We start from the raw sequence: 20,660 nt of genomic DNA, 5'->3' as shown, positions 1-20,660 counted from the left end.
ATGTTGGCATTTATGGTTCCCTCAGTGAACTGTAGGACATTCCAGTAATCCATGTCCTTAGTCTGCTTGTCTTCAGCAAATTATTTGCAGGCTTTCTTGTCCATCATTTTTAGAAGCGGCTTCCTTCTGGGATGACAGCCATGCGAACCAACTTGATGCAGTGTGCGGTGGATGGTCTGAGCACTGACAAGCTGAACCCCTCACCTCTTTAACCTCTCCAGCAAGACTGACAGAACTCATAAATCTAGTTTGAGAAGAAAACCTCTGGATATGATGCTGAGCATGTGCACTCAACTTCTTTGGTCGATAATGGAGACCTGTTCTGAGTGGAACCTTTGGTAAACCGATGTAGTTCTTGGCAACCATGCTCAGCTCAGTTTAAGGGTGTTGGCAATTTTCGTATAGCCTAGACTACCTATTTATAGAGCAACAATTCATTTTTTCAGATCCTCAAAGAATTTGTTCTATGAGGTGTCATGTTCAACCTCCAATGACCAGTATGAGGGAGGGTGTGAATTATACCACCAAATTTAACACACCCCACCCCATTCACACATGATGACCTTATAACACTTATAAGTCATATGATACCGGGGAGGGAAAATGGCTAAATGGGCTCATTTTGTCCATTTTCACTTAAGGGTGTACTCAATTTTGTGGCCCGCCATTTAGGCATTAATAGAGGTGTGTTAATTTATTTAGAGGGCACAACAAATTTACACTGTTACACATGCTGTACACTGACTACTGTACATTGTACTAAAGTGTCCTATCTTCAGTGTTGTCCCATGAATAGATATAATAAAATATTTAAAAAAAATGTGAGGGGTGTACTCACTTTTGTGATATGTGTATGTCCTTCACTCTAGATTGTAATATGATACAAAATAGGATGAAACTAAATTATGGGGGAAGTGCTCAATATTTTAGGGGTTGGAGTAGATTGTGTATTTTCAGTGTTCCTTTAGATACTGTCAGTCACCCAATATACCGTCTGTCCAAAAAGCCTCATATAAGTAAATAGAGAATATCTGAAATTAATACTAAAGGAATTGTTCCTATTAGACAATTTTCATTCACATTTTAAGACTTGGGACCCTCTTCTAAACATAGACCCCCGCAAAGAGTGTGAAAATGAATGAGCGCTATATTTTTCTACATTTTTCCTGCAGACAATACTTTGAGAGGAATGTGAAAGAGGCTGAAGCATTCCCAGCAATGACACCTTAAGGAAGTCTGACACTATGTACCCTCACCGACAGCTGTTCTCAGTGCCGATGACGGAAACAGGCAGCTGTAAATGCTTAGTTGCGGAGCTGCCTTGTCTTCTAATAGTGGCTGTGGCCGGGTACTGCACATCCACCTCGATTTGATTTTAATGGGACGCGGATGTGTAGTACCTGACTGCAGCCACTATCAATTGATTGGGCAGGCCCAGAACTGGGCATTTTCGGCCATCTGCTACTGCCGCCAGCACCGAGAAAATAGGGTCGGTGTGGGTGCCGGTTGTTGGACTCCAGCCAATCAGACATTGATGATCTATCCTAAGGATAGGCCATCAATGCAAAAGTAGTGGATAACCTCTTCTTTAAGACCAAGGGCTTCAGTAGCCATTCCCACTGCGATGACATGAGAAGGTCTTCATCAGGGATATGTTAAAATTACACATTTTTTATATTTTATAAACTGAATTTCATGTGAAGTAATATAACTATTAATGATTAAATAAATTATTAGTAATAAAAATACATTTTTCATGTGTTGTGTGATTGCATCATCATTTCTCTGTGTTGCTTCTCATATCACATTTTGCAAAACAGGAGAGGACAGATTGAATTTTCAGCTTGTTCACCCCTTTATTTCAAATAGAAAATGGATATTTCTTATAGCTCTCTGGAAAAGCCTGGGTGATAGCAATTGAGAGGAATAGTGTACAGTATTGGTTACCATACTATAAAACCACATAAAAGACCAATAAAGAGCGCAGAAATAAGCAGGAAATCAATTCAAGGTTTAAAATATAAGACATCTGGAAACAACATTTTTAAGAACTTGATATTGTTTTTAGAGAAGACAATGGAGCATATGTAATCTGATGTGCAAATATGTAAATGTAACAAGTGAAACAAGTGTTCAGAAAAAATAACTCGATGTAGAAGACGCCTGCGAGAAATGTGAAAGTTACAACAAATACTGCAAATTTATCATACTGTAGCAATGTTTCCCTTTAAACAGTTTTTTATGAGGCCATATAAATACTGCATGGGATATTCAGTCTATTCACTGCAGTAGCGGATTCAGATGGAAAGAGAAAAATAACATAAACAGATCTAGCAAAGGTTACTTTGACTACGGTGACACAGCACTAAAATATCATGCCACCAAAATGTGTAATTAGACAGTTAATGTCTCCACTTAAGTGAGAGAACCTTCTGTGACAAGTTATCAATATAATTTATTATAAGTAATGATAACTTTTGCTACATCTGTATGTACTTAACCGCTTTCCGTCAAGGACAATTTCTGTCTTGTTTTTTTTTTAGATTTCAATAGGAGAAGAAACGGGTATATGCTGCACTATCACCACGGAATCCGGAATCCGATATTAATATAATTCCTTTAATGCTTGTACACTTCGACGCATTTCAGAGACATCCGTCTCCTTCATCAGGACATCAAAGGAACAGTATGACAGACTGTTCCTTTGATGTCCTGATGAAGGAGATGGATGTTTCTGAAACGCGTCGACCTGTACAAGCATTAAAGGAATTGTATTAATATCAGATTCTGTGGTGATAGCGCGGCATATACCCAATTTCTTCTCCTATTGAAATCTATGTCTCACATCTTGGAGCTGCGGCTGTTACTATTACTACACGTGTTTAAAGGGGTTGTGACTGTCACAACCTAAATAGGTGAGTGCGCCTTAATTTTGTCTAATATTTTCTCTACCGGGTAAGACCCTATTGCGATTCTTTGTTCCACAGTTTTATTACCTGTTTGGGTTTTTTTTGCATTTTCCTCCCCTTCTTCCAAGAGCCATGAGTTTTTTTTACTTTTCAGTCCACATAGCCACATGAGGGCTTGTTGTTTTGCAGGACAAACTGTACTTTTGAATGACACCATTAATTTTAGCATGATATGCACTGGAAAGTGGAAGTAGAAAAAAGTTCCAAATGCATTGAAATTGGAAAAAAAAGTCCAATTCCACAATTGGTTCCTTTTTTAATTATTTTTTATTATTTTTTGTTTATTTACCTTGATTATTACATGGTAAAATTTACCTGGCAGCATGATTTGCAGGTACAAACGTATAGTTTTTTTGTGTAAAAATAAAAATAAATATTTTTGCTTGTTTTGTCCATTTTTTATTTTTTTGAGACATGGGGCTGTGTGATGGCTTATTTTTGCACCGTGAATATACGTTTTTACTGCTACCATTTTGCGGCTGATGCAATGTTTTGTATTGTATTTCAATCCAATGTTGTGCAACCCAAAACACACAATGTTTATTTCATATCCTAATTAAAATTGTAATAAATCGGAATTCTATGATCAACAAGTATACCAAAAATGTGTGTTTTTTCTTTTAAATTATTTTATTTTTAATGGGGCAAAAGAAGGGCTATTTGAACTTTATATTTTTTTATTTTTTTCATATTTTTTTAAATCAGTTCTTTTACTTTTTAAATTTTTTGAGAATCCCCCTAGCAGACTAGAAGTTGAAATCATCTGATTGCTTGTACTATACATAGCAAAGCATCAGGTATGAGTATAGGTCTTTGGTGGAAGTCAGACCGCCGTACATTCGTACATTCTCATGCAAGAGAAAGGCCTTCATCTGCCTCTAACAGTCACCCATGTAGCGGCGCTCTGCCCATGGCTGTTAACCTGTTGAATGCCGCTGCCAATCTCTGACAGCAGCATTAAATGTGTGCTGACAGGGGCGCACTATTCTGAGCACTCATTGACGTGCTGATGCAAACTTAGGATACCAATGTGTTGTCATGATCATGAGTCATGACAGCCAGGTTCCAGCTGATCACCCCTGAGTCTGTAATTTAAGTATTCCTATGAAAGCCAGCCCATAGCCGGCATTAACAGGAGACTATAATTTCTTCTATACACAGTAATGCTTGGCATTGCTGTATATAGTGCAAGTGATCAGACTATTGCAGATTCAAGGCTCCTAAGGGGACTATTACATACAGTGCAAAGTGCATATGAAATAATGAAAAAGTAAAAAATACACATATTTGGTATCGCTGCATTTCTAAAAGTCTGATTAATCAAAATATAGAAAAAAAAATAATTTGTTCGTGGGGGCCGCTGTACTGATACCTTTTGGATACTTTACTTCTTGGTAATATGATTTGTGCCTTGCAATTTTAATCTCACTGTCCTTACACATAGTAACTTATAATTTATTTATATATTTTGTAATAGATTGGCTGTGACTTCCACTGCTAGGCACATATCTAATAACCTCTTTTTTACTATCCGCTGGTATATGGTGGTGTGATTTTCTGACCACAAGTGCCGTGTCCCCCATGTGTAATTATTCCTCCGTCATCTGGGTGGTTCCATTTGATTCATTTTTACCAGAATTTATTGTTAATAAAGCATTTTTGAAATTTAAGCTGTGTATATTGATTGCTTTAGCTGTAAGATTGGTGTCTATACTATGTAGCAAGCATCTGATGATATTGTGGCATTGGTGTTATAGAAAAAAATTAATACAAATAAAGTTTTTTGGTGGCCACAACAACAGGAAAACAATGTAATAACAGGAAATTAAAATATTATATATAGCTCAAAATAATGTCAATAAAAATATCAGCTCAGGGTGGAAAAAGCAAGCCCACACAAGGCCCAGATCCCAAAATTTTTAAATGTTACGGCTCTCGGAAGTCACGACACAGGGAAGATGTTCTCTTTTTTTTCAAAATTTCAAAAACTATACATGTTTGGTATCTACAGAATCATAATGCCAGGTCAGTTGTATGGTAAAATGAGCTATGTAAATGAAAAATCCCCCAATAAATTGTGGAATTTCACTTTTTTTTTTGCTACCCAGAATTTTTTCCCCACTTACCATTATATCATATGATAAAATGGATGGTTTCTTTCAAAAGTACAACTCATCCTGTAAAAAAAAACCTCCCATGGCTATTTTGACAGAAAAATAAAAAAATATAGCATTCGTTATAAGGGGAGGAAGAAACTAAAGTGCAAAAATGAAAAATTAAGCAGTTCTTAAGGAGTTACAAAATGCATAAAGTTCTTTAAATAAATTAGATATCCTCTTCTGTCTGTGACACCAGTACATCTTAACAGGATACATAGAAAGGAGTATACAATCCCTTCATATTATTTTGTGAGCTTTAGTAAGAAAAACAATGGCCCCTACTTAAAGTGAACCTCCCAGGTCTCATATGCCTTCTAGCCTACAAGCAGGGTGTTGTGTGGCCTAGGACCCCCTTTCTACCCATCCCGGTGTTGTAATATTGTGTAATATGATTTTATAAAAAAAGTTTTATAACTTACATGTTCCCTATGTAAATAGGAGAGGGTCTAGTCCCATGGGCATTGCATTGCCCCGTGGAAGTTTGCATGCTTTACATGGTATCATGCCCCTATGGGCGTGATACCATAGATTTACATGAGCGACATGCGCTTGTGAAGCCGGCAAGTAAACACCCGGATATGAAGGCTGCGCGAACGGCAAGTGCACATACGCTAGATCTCCAGGAGCTGATGGTGCTCATGTAAATCCATGGTTTTACACCCACAGGGGCCTGATACCATGGAAAGCATGCAAATGCCCACAGGGCGATGCAACGCCCAGGCAACTAGACCCCCTCCTATTTGCATAGGGAACATGTAAGTTATGGAATTTTTTTATAAAATCATATTCCACAATATTACAACACAGGGATGGGTAGGAAGGAGTTAGATCCAGGGAAGAGCGCAGTCCTGCACTACCCGTTTATGCTTGTTACACCTGGGCTCACTGGAGGGGAAGGAATACAGCACCAGTCGTCCTTGGTAAAAACCGGATCAGCGTGCAGGTCCAAATAGAAACAGTCAGTACCAATCATCCATAAAGAAGAAGAATGAGACCGCACCAATGCTGGTGGACCCGACGAAGCCTAATCACAGGCGAAACGGCCGTCGTCCGCAGTGAGGGGCCGCATCCAGGTCTCCTCCACCTGCCTACCACTACACACCTTTTAACTTTGTGTATGGAATAAAGAATCTCCGGAAAAAGATATCAGCATTGGTGCGGTCTCATTCTTCTTCTTTATGGGTAGGAAGGAGTTACTAGGCCACACATCACCCTGCTTGTAGGTCAGAACGCATGCGGGACCTGACAGGTTCCCTTTAATTAAAACTGGAGGGCTTGGAATAACATTACTCTCGTCCTCCCTTATTCTCCCTATTAAGATTGGGTTACTTGAAAGTATTAAAATGCAAAAAAAAATGTTTGTGCAACTCTGCTTTGAACAAAAATGTTGCCAGTATTCCAATTGTTTTACACCATTTTTCTGGCATAAACACTTTGATATATGCGCCCATATGACTTTTGGTTCTAACCTCCAAAGTTAGCCAGTTTCTCAGTGCAGGATGTGTGCAATACATAGTATTTCAATCAGTGCAGGATGGAAATTTTTGTGATCTTCCAGTTTAAAAAGGTATTATCACATATACGGTAAGTACAATTGTATAACATTGGTTACCAATACGACACATAATAATAATAATGTAAATATCCATTCTAAATCTATATTGTTTGTTTTTAAAGGCAAATATAGAATCCTTTTTCCATTTTTGGGCATATTACCGACTAACAATAGTTATTACATTGCTCAGACATGTTCTAGAACTCCATAAATGTGACTGGCAGAAAACAACAGATAATTATTCTGTTTGGTTTAATACATCTTGTCCGCAGATTCCAATTCATGAGCTTTAGTTTGTTGGACATAGCCCATGGTGTTAATGGATTGGCGTTCCCCCAAGGGATGTGTGAGAAGACTATTAAAGATTGGTAACTACTTTTTTTTTCACGGGAAGTTGTTAAAATGTCACATTAATCTTAAAGGTTTAACATGAGATTTCACATAAAAAGCTTTTTGCGTGATAAGAAAACACCTTCCACGCCTTTGATTACCAACATAGAACAACTGATACTATGGATGCAGACAGATAAGCACTATATTTCTAATAATTCCCATTAACATATCTTTCACACATCAGACATGTTGTTTAGCTATCCATAAACGGTACTGGTCTGGATCTGTTTAAATCCATTAGTTATGGCTCTTGTCATTCAGCGATCATGATAATCTCTATAAAAGACTGTTTACATTATGTTCCTTAATACCTTGGCATTTCCTAAACTAAAAACATATCCATACAATGTCACAATAGCAGAGTTTTTATATTATGTATTAGAAAAATGACTCTGGTGATGATGATGGGCCGAAGATAAAAGCCTTTGCTTCAGAGGAATTTGCATTTGTTTGTCTGTGTGCTTTTAGATAAGATGCTAAATATTGTAAAATAATATTTTATTAATTCTCCCTTAGCATATGATACTTAATAAATTTATATATACAAGACAAAATAATCTGGACAGTGACAGGAGTTATAAAATACAATGGATGCAAAACTATTGTCATTACTAGTAATATGGTAAATGTTATTATCGGTTTATTATTGTCATAAGTTGCAAAATTGTATTTTGATGACTTTACAATGAATTGATTCATATAAAAAGGGAAATACAAAATTATTCTTATTAATTACTAATAAAACATCTTCTAATAATATCCAATTTTGCTTTATTACTGATATTGATATTTTGAAGAGCAAAAAATATAGAAACAAATTAAGAAATGGGACATCCCAAGCTCTTTCTATATCACACCTCTGATGCCAGTCACTTACGGGCACGTCTGAAGGCAGGATAGTCAGATACCCCGGGGTAAGGTACAAGGAGAGCTCATCATAGATTCAGGGAGTAAACTGAGGCATAGCTAAGTAACAGTCCAGGATCAGAATACCAGGAGTGCATGTCGGATATAGGGAGCAAGTAGAGGAATAGTCAAGCAATATTCCAAGGTGAGATAACAATAATCAGAACTTGCAGAACACAGGAACACAGGCCAACAGCACAACTCTAAGGCTGGCATCACAGGGGACGATCTATCGGGCGATCGCACGAGTGATCCCCCGTCGTTTGTGCATCATAGGCAATTAGTTGCCCGTGGCGCACAAAGTCGTTAAGCCCCTGTCACACGCACTTACCTCCCGGATGACGTCGCTGTGGGCGGCGAACATCCTCTTCCTGAAGGGGGAGGAACGTTTGGCGTCACAGCGACGTCACACAGCGGCCGGCCAATAGAAGCGGAGGGGCGGAGATGAGCGGGACGTAACATCCCGCCCACCTCCTTCCTTCCGCATTGCCGGCGGGATGCAGGTAAGCTGTGTTCGTTGTTCCCGGGGTGTCACACGGAGCGGTGTGCTGCCTCGGGAACGATGAACAACCAGAGCACAGAAGGAGGACCGACATTTTGAAAATGAACGGCGTGTCAACGAGCAACGATAAGGTGAGTATTTTTGCTCATTCACAGTCGTTTGTAGCTGTCACACGCTATGATATGTCTAACTATGCCGGATGTGTGTCACGGAGTCTGTGACCCTGACGACATATCGCCCGATATATAGTAGCATGTGACGCCGGCCTAACAGAATGTACAACTGGCAGAGTTCTGGGAGAGACTGCTCAGCTAAGTAGCTGAGCAATCACTGAGAAGGAACAAATGAACAACCCAGCACCTCCCAGGACCAGAATGGATGACTGCGCTGTCATTCAACTCATTGACTGTTCAGCACGTCCAGATACCATAGTCAGCATACAATCCTTCATTGCATCCAAGACGCACTGATTGTAGGGATCATGACAAAACCAAGTGCAATCAATCACTTCCTATAACCCTCAACAAGCTTCTTACACCTCTCAAGTGGAATTTTGGACCACTCCTCTTTTTCAAAATGCTTCAGGTATCTCATATTTGGTGGGTGTCTTCTCCCAGCAGCAATTTTTAAGTGGTTGTCCACCACAAAGACAACCGTTCATAATTCCACATGTTTCCCCCAGGTTAAATAATAAAGCAGTATGCTTACCTCCCATACCAGTGCCCTTCCAGGAGTGCCATGGCTCACGTGACAAATTACTTAACAGCAAGTAAGCGATGTGGCTGCGCTCACTTCCTGTTGATTGCTCATTTGGTAGACGTGGAGATAGAAGCCAGCGCTGATTGGACTCAGGCTTGTGTGATGTTACAACATCACATGAGCCGTGGCACCACCAAGAGGGGAGCTTGTGTGGGAGGTGAGCATATGCTTTATTATTTTACCTGAGGGAAACATGTGGAATCAGAAGGGGTTGTCCTAGAAGTGGACCATTAAGTTCTTTTTGATGTCTCCACAGGTGTTTAATGGGTTGTAGATTCAGAATCATTGCTGGCACTTCATAACTTTTCAGCACTTTGTTTCATCCATTTCTGGGTGCTTCTTGAAGTCAGCTTGGGTTGATTATTAGTGGTGAGCGAGTATGCTTGTTACTACTCGGTACTCGCACGAGTATCACTGTACTCGGGCTACTCGGCGGGGACCGAGTAATCTCGCGATACTCGTGCTGTACTCGTGGTCTTCATCCCTGCATGTTGGTGCTCTTTTGAGAGCCAGCCCTCATGCAGGGATTGGCTGGCAGACCACTGCAATGCCACAGCCCTGTTAGTTGTGGAATTGCAGTGATTGGCCGGCCCGCACAGCGTGACCGAGCCTTTATACCGGCGGGCGCGCTGTGCTCTGCTCACAGCCATCCAGACAGTCAGTGCAGGGAGAGGGTTGCTGCTTCAGGGAAAGGTTTGCGGCCCTTTATTGTTAGTTCCGGAGCAGGGCTGCAAACAGTGTGACCAGAAGTCCTTCTCAGGACATACAATAAGTTGTATACAGGCAGGCAGGGAATAGCCAGGTCGGAGTACAGTAGCAGAGTCCTTCTCAGGACTATTGTTGCTATATACAGGCAGGGTATAGCCAGGTCGGAATACAGGCTAGTGACCAGAAGAGTCCTTGTCAGGACTATTGTAGCAGTATACAGGCAGGCAGGCAGGCAGGCAGGGTATATAGCCATTCCTAGTGGTGACCGTATACCAGCCTTCATCATATCTGGGGCTGGTGTACACAGTCTAAAACAGTCCAGAGAGTGTCAGACTTCTCAGTAATTGTCGCTCCTAAAAACCTGTTAGGTTCTTATTGCGTCCGTGCTTGCATTTAAAAACCGCACGTGTGTGCCTGTCGGTGGCAGCGTACATGTGCACGTTTTGCACAAACTATTATATAACGCACAAGTGTAGTGTATAATACACGTCAGTCATAAGTGGCTGATAGTGTCAGACTTCTCAGTAATTGTCGCTCCTAAAATCCTGTTAGGTTCTTAGTGCGTCCGTGCTTGCATTTAAAAACCGCACGTGTGTGTCTGTCGGTGGCAGCGTACAGGTGCACTTGTGTGCGTTTTTCACAAACTATTATATAACGCACAAGTGTAGTGTATAATACACGTCAGTCAGCAGTGGCTGATAGTGTCAGACTTCTCAGTAATTGTCGCTCCTAAAAACCTGTTAGGTTCTTAGTGCATCCGTGCTTGCATTTAAAAACCGCACGTGTGTGCCTGTCGGTGGCAGCGTACAGGTGCACTTGTGTGCGTTTTTTACAAACTATTATATAACGCACAAGTGTAGTGTATAATACACGTCAGTCAGCAGTGGCTGATAGTGTCAGACTTCTCAGTAATTGTCGCTCCTAAAAACCTGTTAGGTTCTTAGTGCGTCCGTGCTTGCATTTAAAAACCGCACGTGTGTGCCTGTCGGTGGCAGCGTACAGGTGCACTTGTGTGCGTTTTTCACAAACTATTATATAACGCACAAGTGTAGTGTATAATACACGTCAGTCAGCAGTGGCTGATAGTGTCAGACTTCTCAGTAATTGTCGCTCCTAAAAACCTGTTAGGTTCTTAGTGCGTCCGTGCTTGCATTTAAAAACCGCACGTGTGTGCCTGTCGGTGGCAGCGTACAGGTGCACTTGTGTGTGTTTTTCGCAAACTATTATATAACGCACAAGTGTAGTGTATAATACACGTCAGTCAGCAGTGGCTGATAGTGTCAGACTTCTCAGTAATTGTCGCTCCTAAAAACCTGTTAGGTTCTTATTGCGTCCGTGCTTGCATTTAAAAACCGCACGTGTGTGCCTGTCAGTGGCAGCGTACAGGTGCACGATTTGCACAAACTTGGATATAACGCGCAAGTCTAGTGAATACACGTCAGCACAGCATTGCAAAATGCGCAAGGGCGTTGGCAAGGAACAAGGAAGTGGACGTGATGGTGGTGCAGGCAGAGGCCGAGGTCGTGGGCAAGCTCTAATTTCGCCACAACAAAGGGCCACATCTAGTCGCTCGCACGTCCTGTCCCAAATTCTTGGGGACCGCAGCAGTACACCGCTCTTGAACCAAGACCAGTGTCAACAGGTTGTTAGTTGGATAGCGGATAATGCTTCCAGTCAGATTGGCACCACCACAAACACTCTGTCTTCCACAAGGTCAAGTGTCAGTAGCCGTGATACTGCACCGCACATTTCAGAACCTGATCCTCCTTCCTACCACAAGGCTGAGTACACGTCCTCGGACATTAATGATCCCACACTTGGACACTCGGAAGAGCTGTTCACGTTTCAATTCGCACATTCTGGCCTCTCGCCAGCTCATGTTGAAGTGGGTCATGAGGAGATCGTATGTACAGATGCCCAAATATTTGAGCAGCCACGTTCTCACGAAGTTGGCAACGTGTCTAAACAAGGGGTGGACGATGATGAGACACAATTTTCAGGAAGTCAGGAGGAGGAGCAGGGTGCGGAAGAGGAAGACGACGTGGTGGATGATCCAGTAACTGACCCAACCTGGCAGGAGGATATGCAGAGCGAGGACAGCAGTGCACAGGGGGAGGGAGGCGTAGCATCCCAACAGGCAGTAAGAAGCAGGGTGGTGGCTCCAGGCAGAAGTCAGGCAACCGTTCCCCGGAACAACAACACGACACAAGGTGCCTGTACAAATGTTAGGTCTTCCCGAGTCTGGCAGTTTTTTAAGTTGGCTCCAGATGATTCTAAAAAGGCCATTTGCAACACCTGCCGTGCCAGCATCAGCAGGGGTACCAAAACTAGCAGCCTGACCACCACCAGCATGATCAGGCACATGTCAGCCAAGCACCCGACTTTGTGGGAAGTACAACAGAGTCGAGGAGCAGTGCTTGCTGATGTCACTGCTACGTCTTCGCTGGTTGTGCATGCGAGCCAATCCCCTGTCCATGCTGCCTGCGAACAAGCCTCCTCCGGTCCTGCACCTGCAGTTGCCTACACAGAAATAACACCATCATCAAGCACGTCCTTGTCCCAGCGCAGCGTTCAGTTATCCATTCAGCAAACCTTTGAACGCAGGCGCAAATACACTGCCAACGCCCCACATGCCACAGTTCTAAATGCTAACATTTCGCGACTGCTTGCGCTGGAAATGTTGCCTTTTAGGCTGGTGGAGACAGAAGCATTCCGCGACCTGATGGCGGCAGCTGTCCCACGTTACTCGGTCCCCAGCCGCCACTATTTCTCCCGGTGTGCCGTCCCCGCGTTGCATAACCACGTGTCACAAAACATCACACGTGCCCTGAACAACGCTGTTTCACCCAAAGTCCACCTAACCACAGACACGTGGACAAGTACTTGTGGGCAAGGCCGCTACATCTCGTTGACGGCACACTGGGTTAATATTGTGGAAGCTGGGACCCAGTCTGAGCGAGGGACAGAACACGTCCTTCCCACACCAAGGTTTGCAGGCCCTACCTCAGTCAGGGTTTCACCCACACTCTACAGCTCCGGAATGTCATGCTCTTCAGCCTCCTCCTCCTCCTGCGCATCCTCATCCACTTTACCCTCCACACCAGTCCCAAGCTGGAAGCACTGCAGCACTGCCTCGGCGAAGCGGCAACAGGCTGTGCTGAAGCTAATCTGCATAGGTGACAAACCCCACAATGCAGAAGAGCTGTGGACAGCTCTGAAACAGCAGGCAGATCACTGGCTCACACCTCTGAACCTAAAGCCAGGAAAGGTCGTGTGTGACAATGGCCGGAACCTGGTGGCGGCTTTGAGGCGAGGCCAGCTGACACATGTTCCATGCGTGGCCCATGTGCCCAACCTCGTGGTTCAGCGGTTTCTAAAGTCATACCCAGAGCTGTCTGATCTGCTGGTAAAAGTTCGCCGCCTGTCTGCACATTTTCGAAAGTCACCTACTGCTTCAGCCGGCCTTGCCGGCTTTCAGCGCCGTTTGCATCTTCCGGCTCACAGACTGGTGTGTGATGTCCCCACGCGTTGGAATTCAACTCTGCACATGTTGGTCAGGATATGTGAGCAGAAGAGGGCAGTTGTTGAGTACCTGCATCACCTAAGCCGTCGGGAAATGGGTCAAACTCCACACATAACACCTGAGGAGTGGAGATGGATGTCCGACCTATGTACCATCCTCCAAAACTTTGAGGACTCCACCAAGATGGTGAGTGGTGATGACGCCATTTTTAGCGTCACCATACCGCTACTATGCCTTCTAAAACGGTCTCTGCTCAAAAACAAACATGATGCATTGCAGGCGGAGCGCGATGAGTTGCAGCAAGAAACAGTAGTGGGTGTGGGTGATAACACACAGCCCAGCCTCGTCTCATCAGAACGTGCAGTGGAGGACTATGACGAGGAGGAGGATGAAGACATGGAGCAACTCTCCGGCCAAATTGAGGATATGACATGCACACCAGTCATATCCTCGGTTCAGCGTGGCTGGCCAGAGGACAGGGTAGATGAGGAGGAGGAGGAGGAGGAGGACAGCATGTTCAGTCATCATGTTGGTCAGGCTACTGAAGTCCTGGCTGTTAAGAGTCTGGCGCACATGGCTGACCTTATGGTAAGCTGCCTGTCTCGTGACCCTCGCGTTAAGAACATCTTGGCCGACAATCATTACTGGTTGGTAACACTGTTAGACCCACGCTACAAGGAGAACTTTATGTCTCTTATTCCCGAGGCGGAGAGGTCAACCAAAATGCAGCAGTTCCGGAAGGCCATAATCACAGAAGTAGGCAAAGCATTCCCCTCACAAAACGCTAGCGGCATAGGTCAGGAATCAGTGGACAACCAAGGCGTACAGCCGAGAGAGGCACAAGTCCAATCCACCAGAGGTAGGGGAACAGTCTTTAAGATGTGGGACAGTTTTCTCAGCCCCTCACGTACCACAGCCCCTGAGGTGCGGGGTAGTGCCACAAGAAATCCTAAGTTTGCCCAGATGCTCAAGGAGTACCTTGCAGATCGAACAACTGTACTCCGACATTTCTCTGTGCCTTACAATTATTGGGTATCCAAGGTGGACACGTGGCATGAATTGGCTCTCTACGCCTTGGAAGTCCTGGCCTGCCCTGCCGCTAGCGTTTTGTCAGAGCGTGTTTTTAATGCCGCAGGTGGAATTATTACAGATAAACGCACCCGCCTGTCAACTGAAAATGCTGACAGGCTGACTCTGATCAAGATGAACAAGGGTTGGATTAGGCCAGACTTCACCACACCACCAGCAAATGAGAGCGGAATTTAAAGTTTGTAACGGGAATTTGCCATGTACCTCCACTCACCCATGGGTACACACTTCTGGACTTTGGATAATCGCTGGACTGCTCCTCCTTCTCCTCATGCGCCACCATGATAACCGTTACAATAGTTAGGCCTTTGTTTTAGGTATACCCCCAGTGGTAAATTTTTTCGCCCATTCTTTGCAGAATGGACATTACAACGACAGGAGACCCGCTCCTTTGCAATGGGAACAATGTTTTGAGGCCCTCATGCACGTCTCTATCCAGGGACAATGTGGAGCCTCCCAATTTTTGGCTGCCCTGCCTAAGGGCTATACTATAATACACCCACTTCCTGACAATGGACACTTAATGTTTTGAGGCCCTCATGCACGTCTCTATCCAGGGACAACGTGGAGCCTCCCAATTTTTGGCTGCCCTGCCAAAGGGCTATACTACAATAGACCCACTTCCTTACAATGGGCACTTCAGGTTTACAGGCCATCATGCACGTCTCTATCCAGGGACAACGTGGAGCCTCCCAATTTTTGGCTGCCCTACCTAAGGGCTATACTATAATACACCCACTTCCCACTTCCTGACAATGGACACTTAATGTTTTGAGGCCCTCATGCACGTCTCTATCCAGGGACAACGTGGAGCCTCCCAATTTTTGGCTGCCCTGCCAAAGGGCTATACTACAATAGACCCACTTCCTTACAATAGGCACTTCAGGTTTACAGGCCATCATGCACGTCTCTATCCAGGGACAACGTGCAGCCTCCCAATTTTTGGCTGCCCTGCCAAAGGGCTATACTACAATAGACCCACTTCCTTACAATGGGCACTTCAGGTTTACAGGCCATCATGCATGTCTCTATCCAGGGACAACGTGGAGCCTCCCAATTTTTGGCTGCCCTGCCAAAGGGCTATACTACAATAGACCCACTTCCTTACAATAGGCACTTCAGGTTTACAGGCCATCATGCACGTCTCTATCCAGGGACAACGTGGAGCCTCCCAATTTTTGGCTGCCCTGCCAAAGGGCTATACTACAATAGACCCACTTCCTTACAATGGGCACTTCAGGTTTACAGGCCATCATGCACGTCTCTATCCAGGGACAACGTGGAGCCTCCCAATTTTTGGCTGCCCTGCCTAAGGGCTATACTATAATACACCCACTTCCTGACAATGGACACTTAATGTTTTGAGGCCCTCATGCACGTCTCTATCCAGGGACAACATGGAGCCTCCCAATTTTTGGCTGCCCTGCCAAAGGGCTATACTACAATAGACCCACTTCCTTACAATAGGCACTTCAGGTTTACAGGCCATCATGCACGTCTCTATCCAGGGACAACGTGGAGCCTCCCAATTTTTGGCTGCCCTGCCAAAGGGCTATACTACAATAGACCCACTTCCTTACAATGGGCACTTCAGGTTTACAGGCCATCATGCACGTCTCTATCCAGGGACAACGTGGAGCCTCCCAATTTTTGGCTGCCCTGCCAAAGGGCTATACTACAATAGACCCACTTCCTTACAATGGGCACTTCAGGTTTACAGGCCATCATGCACGTCTCTATCCAGGGACAACGTGGAGCCTCCCAATTTTTGGCTGCCCTGCCAAAGGGCTATACTACAATAGACCCACTTCCTTACAATGGGCACTTCAGGTTTACAGGCCATCATGCACGTCTCTATCCAGGGACAACGTGGAGCCTCCCAATTTTTGGCTGCCCTGCCTAAGGGCTATACTACAATAGACCCACTTCCTTACAATGGGCACTTCAGGTTTACAGGCCATCATGCACGTCTCTATCCAGGGACAACGTGGAGCCTCCCAATTTTTGGCTGCCCTGCCAAAGGGCTATACTACAATAGACCCACTTCCTTACAATGGGCACTTCAGGTTTACAGGCCATCATGCACGTCTCTATCCAGGGACAACGTGGAGCCTCCCAATTTTTGGCTGCCCTGCCTAAGGGCTATACTACAATAGACCCACTTCCTTACAATGGGCACTTCAGGTTTACAGGCCCTCATGCACGTCTGTATGCAGGGGCATTGGTGAACCTCACAATTTTGGACTGCCCTGGCAAAGGAAAATACTACAAAGACTCACTTCCTCAAAATGGGCACATTAGACTCAGAGGCCTTTATGTACGTCTCTTCTCAGGGACATCGGAGTGCCACACAATGTTTTACGTAAAATCTTTCATGTATTAATCTCAAAAAGTAACATACATTAGCTCTATCTCACTATTGGGTATGTGCCCTTAACATTTCCGCCATGAAAATTCATTTTGGTGTCATTTTTGAAGGTTTTCTGGTAAGTCCGTAAAAATGGCGTAAAACGCGGACAAAATTGTTCACAGCTGTGACTTTTGAGTGATAAATGCTTCAAGGGATCTTCCCCATGCTGTTGCCATGTCATTTGAGCACTCTTCTGAGACTTTTGTGCCATTTTTAGGGTTTCTACATGCTGCCGGGGGTCATTTCACAAAATTACTCGGGTCTCCCATAGGATAACATTGGGCTCGGTGCTCGGGCCGAGTACACGAGTATCTTGGGATGCTCGGCCCGAGCCTCGAGCACCCGAGCTTTTTAGTACTCGCTCATCACTATTGATTATCTTGCTTTAAGACAACCCATGACCTAGATTGCAAACCCAGCTTTCTGTCACTGGGCACTACTACATTGTGACCTAAAATCCTTTGGCAATCTTCAGATTTCATTATGCCTTTCACCTAGTCCATGAACCCAGTGCCAGAGGCAGCAAAACAACCCCAAAACATATTTGAACCTCCCCAATATTTGACTGTAGGTATTGTGCTCTTTAGTTTGTAGGTCTCATTCTGCTTTTGGTAAACAGTAGAATGAAATGCTTTACGAAAAAGCTCCAGTTTGGTCTCATCTATCCAACTTTCCTAGAAGGATTTTGGCTTACTTATGTACGTTTTGGCAAACTGCAGTCTAGCTTTTTTATGTCTCTATGACAGCAGTTGGGTCCTTCTGGACTTGTAACCTTGAGCTTATTCATATTTTTCAACAATTTTGGTTCTCAAGTCCTCAGAAAACTGTCTTCTCTTTCTGTTCGCCATGCTTAGTGTGGCACACACAGACACACAATACAAATATTGAGTCAACTTTTCCCCTTTTTATGTTGTTTCACTTGTGATTTTCATATTGCCCACACCTGTTACTTCCCACAGGTGAGTTTGAATGAGCATCACATGCTTGAAGCAAAGTTGTTTGGTACTGAGGTCGTAGTTTATCATAATTCTGATGAGAAATCTCTGTAACTTTGATTGGTTTGTGAATAGATGGATCAGTATGTCAGTTGTCCTTACAGTACTTAGAGGGAAAGGTAATGGTCATCAATGCCCAGTTGATAGATGGGTTATACGGTTATGAATAGTGATGAGCGAACCCATGGATATTCAGGTTCTCTGATCCAGCATGGACTAAAAATAAATATCGATTTCAGCAAGTTGACCCCGGACAACAAACCCCATACAAATCAATGGGGATAAGAAGTTCTGGCCTGTAAAGTGGCCGTAGTAAGTGCTAGGGGACTACAAATGGAAGTTAAATAGTAGTAAAAGCAAAATAGTTATACATACCATGTTTCTCAGAGGATCATGCTGCAGTCAGATATCTCTTCCGGCCCACTTATTACATTTCATCAACATTCACTGCTTCTATTGCCCACCCTCTGTGCAAGTTTATGTGATTTGTGTATGTATCCGCATCTGTGATTAGTTGCAGTCAGTTTGCTGTATGATAGTGTAAAAATAAATACATAATTTTTAAAAATGACGTAGGCTCCCTCCATATTTGCATTGTCAACGCACCAGGGCAATCGGGATGAGTCGGGTAAAGCGCCAGGATTGGCACATCTAATGTGATGTGCCAATTCTGGGCAGCTGCATGGTGGTATTTTTAGACCAAATATAAATTTCATCAGATTCACTCATCACTACCATTTATCTTATATTGGTTAAAGAATCTTTCCACAGAGCAGTACACTGCACACAAAGTTAGCCACCATTACATTGACCATGTCCTGAAAGTACACATGTAGGTGCTTTATGTTACAAGAACACCTTCTTGAATTTGTAAAATATAATGTTGAGCAAATGTCTACTATATATAGAGTTTTTAGAGCAGAAAAAGATAAATCAAGACATAATAAAGTCTTCCTTTTGCACCAGTAACCTTCAAACCAGTGGACACCATACATAGAGTCTTCACCTATAGAAAGCCATATGTTTATCTGGAACTGCCTCCTCACAACTGGAAATACTGACAGTGCCACAAATGTGTATGGGAACATTAGAGATAAGTGGATCAGGCAGGATTCGAATTTTCTTGTTTGCGCAGATTTTCCCAGGAAATATGAATTGCGGAGATTCTTTTTCACAAATGTAATGTCCCTTTTTATATTCGGGGTTCTCTTCGGATCCCAGAGCATAAAAAACGTAAGATATAAAAAACAGAGAAAATATTTTTGCGAACCTTAATGTTTATCTTAGAGCTCACCTCTCTGGCCTTGCACCCCACACCGTCACCTGTCCAGGTATAATGCCATGATATCACACCTTGCGCCATGACACATACGCAGAATCGGCCCTGGCCTTATCAGAGCCAAAAGTCCTGGCTTAAGGTGGTGTCACACACAGCGACGACGACAACGACGTCGCTGCTACGTCACCATTTTCTGTGACGTAGCAATGATGTCCCGTCGCTGTCGCTGTGTGTGACATCCAGCAACGAGCTGGCCCCTGCTGTGAGGTCACCGGTCGTTGCTGAATGTCTAGCTTCATTTTTTGGTCGTCGCTCTCCCGCTGTGACGCACACATCGCTGTGTGTGACAGCGAGAGAGCGACGAAATGAAGCGAGCAGGGAGCAGGAGCCGGCATCTGGCAGCTGCGGTAAGCTGTAACCAGGGTAAACATCGGGTAACCAAGGGAAGACCTTTCCCTGGTTACCCGATATTTACCTTCGTTACCAGCGTCTGCCGCTCTCGCTGCCAGTGCCGGCTCCCTGCTCTCTGCACATGTAGCTGCAGTACACATTGGGTAATTAACCCGATGTGTACTGTAGCTAGGAGTGCAGGGAGCCAGCGCTAAGTAGTGTGCGCGGCTCCCTGCTCTCTGCAAATGTAGCTGCAGTACACATCGGGTAATTAACCCGATATGTACTGTAGCTAGGTGTGCAGGGAGCCAGCGCTAAGCAGTGTGCGCAGCTCCCTGCTCTCTGCACATGTAGCACAGCGACGCGTGTCGTTATGATAGCTGCTGCGTCTGCTGTGTTTGACAGCTAAGCAGCGATCATAACAGCGACTTACAAGGTCGCTGTTGCATCACAGAAAATGGTGACGTAATAGTGACGTCGTTGTCGCTATGTGTGAACCCAGCTTTAGTGTGAGAATCCCAAAGATTTCAGCGCTTGTGTTGACTGTAAGAACATGCAAGGAATGAACAGGTGACAATGAAGAGCTAATGGGCCATAGAGATAAGTGGTAAGGTGAGTATAAGTATTTTTTTAACTTTTGATGACCCCTTATGGTTCAGAAAAATTGGGGCTAGCAGCCATGATTTTGCTAAATCCAAACACAAGCGGATTTTTTTTAAATATTGAGACTAGAATTCAGTTCCACAGGAATATATTTGCTAATCTCTTACGAACAGGCTTTAAATATGGTAGATTAATTTAATTTATCAAGTCCAGAGCCTATAGGTGAAGTATTGTTATTGATGCTGGGTTGAGTCTGTAAAATATGCTACAGCTTGTTACTCTGCAAAAGAAATAGTCACTATAGGAATATGACTCACTCAGCAGCGTTGAGGTAGGCACAGAAGGTGACTAAACAAAAACGCGCCATAAAGCAAACCACACGAAACGGCCTTTCTTGCAGGGAAACAGGATACACAGTCC

Source organism: Anomaloglossus baeobatrachus, chromosome 1 (assembly GCF_048569485.1).
Source record: "Anomaloglossus baeobatrachus isolate aAnoBae1 chromosome 1, aAnoBae1.hap1, whole genome shotgun sequence".
Classification (NCBI taxonomy): Eukaryota; Metazoa; Chordata; class Amphibia; order Anura; family Aromobatidae; genus Anomaloglossus; species Anomaloglossus baeobatrachus.
This window is presented reverse-complemented; position numbering follows the sequence as displayed.